At 44.1% G+C, this 6,481-nt stretch overlaps 2 non-coding genes across 2 annotated transcripts; both read right to left on the bottom strand.

Annotated features, from left to right (window-relative positions):
- Window positions 1-2,530: 2,530 nt before the first annotated feature.
- trnas-gcu (transfer RNA serine (anticodon GCU)) lies at window positions 2,531-2,612 on the bottom strand. Its single transcript has one exon. It is a non-coding gene; the product is annotated as a tRNA-Ser (tRNA).
- A 3,356-nt stretch (window positions 2,613-5,968) lies between these two features.
- On the bottom strand, window positions 5,969-6,042 carry trnat-ugu (transfer RNA threonine (anticodon UGU)). The gene has a single exon. It is a non-coding gene; the product is annotated as a tRNA-Thr (tRNA).
- Window positions 6,043-6,481: the final 439 nt, after the last annotated feature.

Raw genomic sequence — 6,481 nt, forward strand, 5'->3', positions numbered from 1 at the left:
TTCCCGTCGGCAGGCGAGGGTTCTGCACTCAACCACCAATCCACACACGGCTGCAGTCTGCACGTGTAGCGTTGGATACAAGTCTGGAACATGCAGTCTGGCAGAGTTCCTGTGATGAGCCTGCGCAGTCTCCAACCGCGTGCTACCTGTGGGTGACCAAACGAGTGGGTCAAGCATGGTCTGGAAATTCACTGAGATTCGAAATCACTTCAAACCGCCACTGTAAAATGGTCAAATAAATAAGAGCTGTAGTTATCAGGCAGTGTTTACTTTTTTCAGAAATAATGTAAGAATCCAGCCCTATGTACACGTCTAAGATTTCACGGCATGCGACGAATTTCCTTTAAGCGGCCACTTAAATTCTGCTCAATCACAGAATTGGAGATTTATACTATTTTTCTTTGCATGTATCTATCTATCTCTGTCTGCGTTTCTTCACTTTCGCTGTTGATCCCTAATGGACTTATCAGGCTTCCTTCAACAGCCAGGTCTGCAAACCCGGGATGGGAAAAGGCTATCGGTTCTTCGTCCAATTGTTCGATTTCAACGGGATGAGATTTGCTATTTTCCGTCTCCGTTATCGTAAAAAATAAACCCAGATGGGATTCCCCGTCCTTCGACCCCGTCACCTCCGGGTAATGGGAATGAACCCGATCTAGCACTCGATTTAATATCTGTATTCTCATTGTTTAACAATAAAATTATAGGGATATATTTATTTTGAGGACACATTTTAGAAATGAACACATTACAGACTTATTCGAAAACTAGAAGCACGTGGGATTAAAGGGTCGGTGGAAACGTGGACAAGTAATTGGCTAAAGGATAGGAGGCCAGAGATTCGTGGTGAACGGATGTTTTTCTGATTGGAGAGAAATATGCAGTGGGATCCCCCAGGGGTCGGTATTAGGATTATTGATTTTCTTGTTATATATAAATGACTTGGATGTGGCAATAGGGAGTACAATTTCGAAGTTTGCGGATGATACAAAACTTGGTAACGTGGTAAATAGTGAGCAAGATAATAGCAGACTTCAGGATGAGATGGATAGACTGGTGAAATGGGCAGTCACGTGACAGATTTAACGCCGATCAGTGTGAAGTGATGCACTTTTGGAAGAAGAACATGGAGAGGCAGTATAATCAAAATGGAACAATTTATGGGGGGTTCTAAGAGCAGAGGAACCTGGGGGTTCATATTCAGAAAACAGGGCAAGTTAATAAGGTGATTAAGAAAGCGTATGGGATACTTGGCTTTGTGAATCGGGGCATTGAATATTTAAAAAGGAAATCATACTAATCCTTACAAATCATTGGTTCGGCCTCAGCTGAAGTATATTGTACAGATCTGGGCACCAAACTTTAGGATGAAAAGGCATTGAAGAGGATTCAGAGCAGGTTGACCTGGATGACACCAGTGCTGAGGGACTTCAGTTATGTGGAGAGATTGGAGAAGCTGGGATTGTTCTCCTTACAGCAGAGATGGTTAACGGGAGACCTAATAGAGATATTCAAAATAATGAGGGGTTTTGAAAGAGCAAGTAGGGAGAAACTGTTTCCTCTGGCAAGTGGGTCGGTAACCAGAGATCACAGATTTAAAATAATTGGCAAAAGAACAAGAGGGGAATTGAGAAGAATTTTTTTCACACAGAGGGTTGTTAAGATCAGGAACGCACTTCCTGAAAGGATGGTGGAAGCAGATTCCATTGGATCATTTAAAAGGCAATTGGACATAATTGAAGAGGAGTAATTTGCAGTGTTATGGGGAAAAATCTGGGGTGTGGGTCTAATTTGGTCAGATCTTCGAAAAAGCTGACACTGGCACGACGGCCGAAAGGCCTCCTTCTGTGCTGTAATATTCTATGATTCTATGATTACCTTCTGAATCATTGCAATTGAAGCTATTCAGTGTTGAGCAACCAAGAAAATTATAACCGTGATATTCGGCTTTTCCATTCCCTTATGAATATCGCAGATTATAATGTCCAGGCGGGGTGGGACTGAATGGGGGATAGAGTGCGGAGCTTGGAATGGAAGCTCATCAGAATGAACTTGGTCTCATCAGTTTTTGTTATTTTTCCTACCAGTTGCCCGAAACAGGCGGTGAGCCTTCTTCTCCAGAGAGGATCGTCATTACAGTTCAGATGGAAAAGGGTCTCAAGAAAATCGGGTAAAACGCACACAGAATGATCCGGGACTTACAGCACACCCCTTTTAAACAGACACAGATACGGAATAATCCGGGACGAACAGTACGTCCCTTTTTAACGCACACGCACACGGAATGATCCGGTCATAAATCTTCATTGTGGTCCATAAGTTTCTCTTACGTTGACCATAAGATTTACTCTTTTTACAATGACACCAATGATACTTCGCGACCATACAATCTCAACACCTTCCTGGAAGGAACTGTATCTGATTTCAGCAAACAATGCAATACCCACGGTCTGCCGTTTCGAGAAGGATGGGACTTCGACCAGATCTTCTGGGTGAACTGAATGAGAGAAACAAAACTTAAACAAAATAGCGACGAGGATGGGATTCGAACCCATGCGTGCATAGCACAATGGATTAGCAGTCCATCGCCTTAACCTCTCGGCCACCTCGTCGCATGCGTAAAGAAGCGAAAGCTCCTTTATTCAAAATGAAAATACTGGCTATGTTGCCAACCTGAAATGAAAACTGTGAATGTGTTTATCCTCAGCAGGTCAGGCAGAATCTTTGGACATAGAAACAGAGTTAACGTTTCAGGTCGATGACCATCACATGAGGATTCCAACTCACTCAACTTGCGCCTTGTAGATGGTTGAACGGCTTTAGGGAATTCGAAGGTGAGTGACTTGGCTCAGAATATCCAGCCTCTGACCTGCTCTTGTCACCACAGTATGTATGTGGCTGGTCCAGTTATGTTTCTGGTTAATGATAACCACTAGTATGTTGATGGTGGGGGATTCGGCGATGTTAATACCAAATCCCAACAGAAGAGATTTAATGTAAAGATTCCAGGGATGAGGGGTATAAGTTTCATGGATAGATTAGAGAAGCTGGGGTTGTTCTACTTGGAACATAGACGGTTACGAGGAGATTTGATAGAGGTATTCAAAATCATGAAGGATCTGGACAGAGTAGATAGAGAGAAACTGTTCCAATTGGCGGAATGTTCAAGGACCAGAGAACATAGATTTAAGGTGTTTGGCAAAAGAACCAAAGGTGACATGAGGAAAAACTTTTCGACACAGCGAGTGTTTAGGATCTGGAATACACCGCCCGAGGGGGTGGTGGAGGCAGATTCACTCATTGTCTTCAATAAGGAACTGGATAAATATTTGAAACGAAAGAAAATACAGGGCTACAGGGATAGGGTGGGGGAGTGGGTCTGTCTGGATTGAACTTGCAGAGAGCCGGCACGGATTCGATGTGCCGAATGGCCTCTTTTCGTGCTGTGACCTTTCTATGATTCTATTCTATTTGTCGGAGGCGATGCAAAGCGACCGGAGCGTGACGTAAATCGACCTGCTCATGTACATTCCCTGATAATAAATCCTAGTGTGATGCAAAGAAGAAATTCATAATTATGGTCCATATCTTTTATATTATACTGACTATAAGAGGTACTCGGTTCACCAGGGCGCCAATGTGCACATTGATTGATACTTCACCTCGATCAACCCTTAAAGTCCCAACACCTCCGTCCAAGAAACAGTTGGGTGGCAATCCAGACTAAGCTGAATTGTGCAAACAGGTGTAAACCAGCAATGCGGAAAAGCACTTCCTATCAAAGAAGTGTTTTTGGTGAGGCGGCGAAAATGGAAGGGTCGATAAATTCTGGCAGCAGTGAGATTCGAACCCACATAATTCAGAGATGGAAACCAGCATCTGAAACAGCGCAGTTTTTCACGCACATGGTAAGACATTCAGATCGGATGACAAAGCTCATACAGCTGAAACGTTTCCTATGGTTCTTTCTCCACAGGTGCTGCCTGACCTGCTCAGCGTTTTCAGCATTTTCTGTTTTCATTTTTGTGATTTCACAATGGCTGTTTTCCTGAAAACACCCAATTTGACCCAAGGACGCAGCTCACACTTCACTTTCCTCACGCGCTTAAAGTCTGCCGTTTCCGAACTAAATCTCCTCCGCGCCGAACTTTCAAAGGACCTTTCGCTCACGGCCAACCTCCTGTAATCGACACCTTTTCACCATTGCCGCTCTTTTCATTTCTCCTCATTCCTTTTCAATCGGAAATTTCCACAGACCTATTAAGATCAAGCGGAACATTTCCGACTTTCCTGCACCGCCCAGTTTGCCAAAAATGCACATTTCAGCCGTCTTTCGCAGCTATGTAGCGCCGCCCGTCTCTCCCGCACATCAACTGTTCGTGGAAAAGCGCCAACGACCATGAAAACAAAACCCAGTTCTTCAGTTAACATCCCCCGTGTCACAAGATACCCCATGGAAATTTCACGGAAAAGAATGCGCTGTCCGACCGAATGCCAGCCCTGCTTTCTTAGAGTTTGTCTCTGGAGCAGATCGAAATGTATCGATTGGTTTCAATGCACAAATGAACATTGATGCGAACGGGACATGTGCCCCCGAGAAACAGCGGTCGATGGAGAGCAAACTTAAAGCCGGAAGAATGTGAAAGTGAATGTTAGATTCGGCAAGGCCGCAGGAAAGTCTCAATGAAATAGACCATGATCGTAGAAGGAAGGAAAAGCTGGAAGAAGCGGCAGGTCTGAATTGTGGATCATACAGCAGAGACACATGGAGAACAAAAACAGGATACAGACAAAGGTGCTGGGGCAGAAAGAAAAAGCACGAATTAAGAGGAATGAAAAGAGAGTGAAAGAAAGAATGGGAGAGAGGGAGGTGAAAGAAAGAAAGAGAGAAAGAAAGATAGAAGGGAGAGAGAAAATCAAGCGTGCAATACTCACCCCGCAAACGGGCGCTGCTCCCAATCGGCTACACTTAGCCCCACAGACCCTCATCCCATTCACACCATCCTACAATACACTGTCAATGTTGTGCAGTGAAACAGAGAGTTTAAAGGCATAAAGACACACACACCATCCTACAATACACTTTCAATACCTGTGCAGAGAGACAGAGAGTTTAAAGATACAGAGATACTTACATACTATCCTACAGTACACATTAAACATCCGTGCAGTGAGTCAGAGAGTTTACAGGTACAGAGACACTCACAGCGTCCCACAATACACTTTAAATCATGTGCAGTGAGACAGAGCTTTTAAAGATATTGAGAAATTCACCTTTTTTCAAAAGTGGTACATCCCAGAAGAAAGAGAGAGCGTGGGTCAGTCTCCCTCTCCTGATAGATCTGAGGCTTGTCAGTCAAGAGTCCCCTCCTCCGTGTATTGGCCGTGGAGGAAGTGCAGAGTAGATTTAATAGAATACCTTCAGCCTGACCGAGGTTCGGCTGACTGGCCTGTAATTACTTGATCTATCCTTTTCTCCCTGTTTATACAACAGTACAACTTTAGCAGTCCTCCAATCCTTCGGCATATCACCTGTAACCAGAGAGGATTGGAAAATGATGACTCGAGCCTCCGTTATTTCCTTCCTTGCTTCTGTTAACAGCCTGGGATATATTTCATCGGGGTCGGGAGATTCAGGTGGAGTGATCTGCGGACTTCATTTTCCTCTTTGCAAAGATTTTCACCGCAGGTCAAGATCACAAGTCTCGGTCCAAATTAGGACTACTTCCGGGTTTGAACCTCAAATCGTGAATTATACGCTGACCTCAACGAGCCCAAAAACGAGAACGTGTCTTTAAGTTAACCCGTTGCTGACACATTCTATGAGAGGTCTGACTGGACAATGAAAGGGCGTTTTAGAAGAGTCAATCTGATATCCGTTTCCTCCTCAAACCTGAACAAATACCAATTCCAAAGTGCCATTTTGTCGCTTAATTCCACAAATTAGGTAAAAATAAGTAGTTGCACAAGGCACTGCTGGGAGTTGAACCCAGGATCTCCTGTTTACAAGACAGATGCTTTAACCAACTAAGCCACAGCGCCCATTCATGATAGCTCAGCCCCACCTCCTCTTGACCAACCGGATTCTTTCCCCTCAGTCTGGTTCAGTAATAACTGAGGTCGAATACATTTTAAAGTTCAACACAACTTTAATAGCAGGGTTCTTAGTCTGCAGCATTGATTTGGACTCCTGATAGAGTCCCTCTATGCTGGCAGAGCAAGAACAAGAAACATACAGAAATCCACACGTTTTTATACAAATCAATAGGGTTGGAACATACTTAACGAGGGTCAACACCAATCATAAGCCGGGCATAGGTTGCCATGCGAGGTTACATTATTTCCGGCCAATCATAAATCGTCCATGTGCTGATCATGCTGCTGTGAGACATCAAAGGGGATACTTCCTCACCTTCCAACTTGGAATGTTCTTCCCTGTTCCTTCTGTTCCTTATCTCCCAACCTGGAATGTCTTTCAACT

This window comes from Heptranchias perlo, chromosome 20, assembly GCF_035084215.1.
Source record: "Heptranchias perlo isolate sHepPer1 chromosome 20, sHepPer1.hap1, whole genome shotgun sequence".
Lineage (NCBI taxonomy): Eukaryota > Metazoa > Chordata > Chondrichthyes > Hexanchiformes > Hexanchidae > Heptranchias > Heptranchias perlo.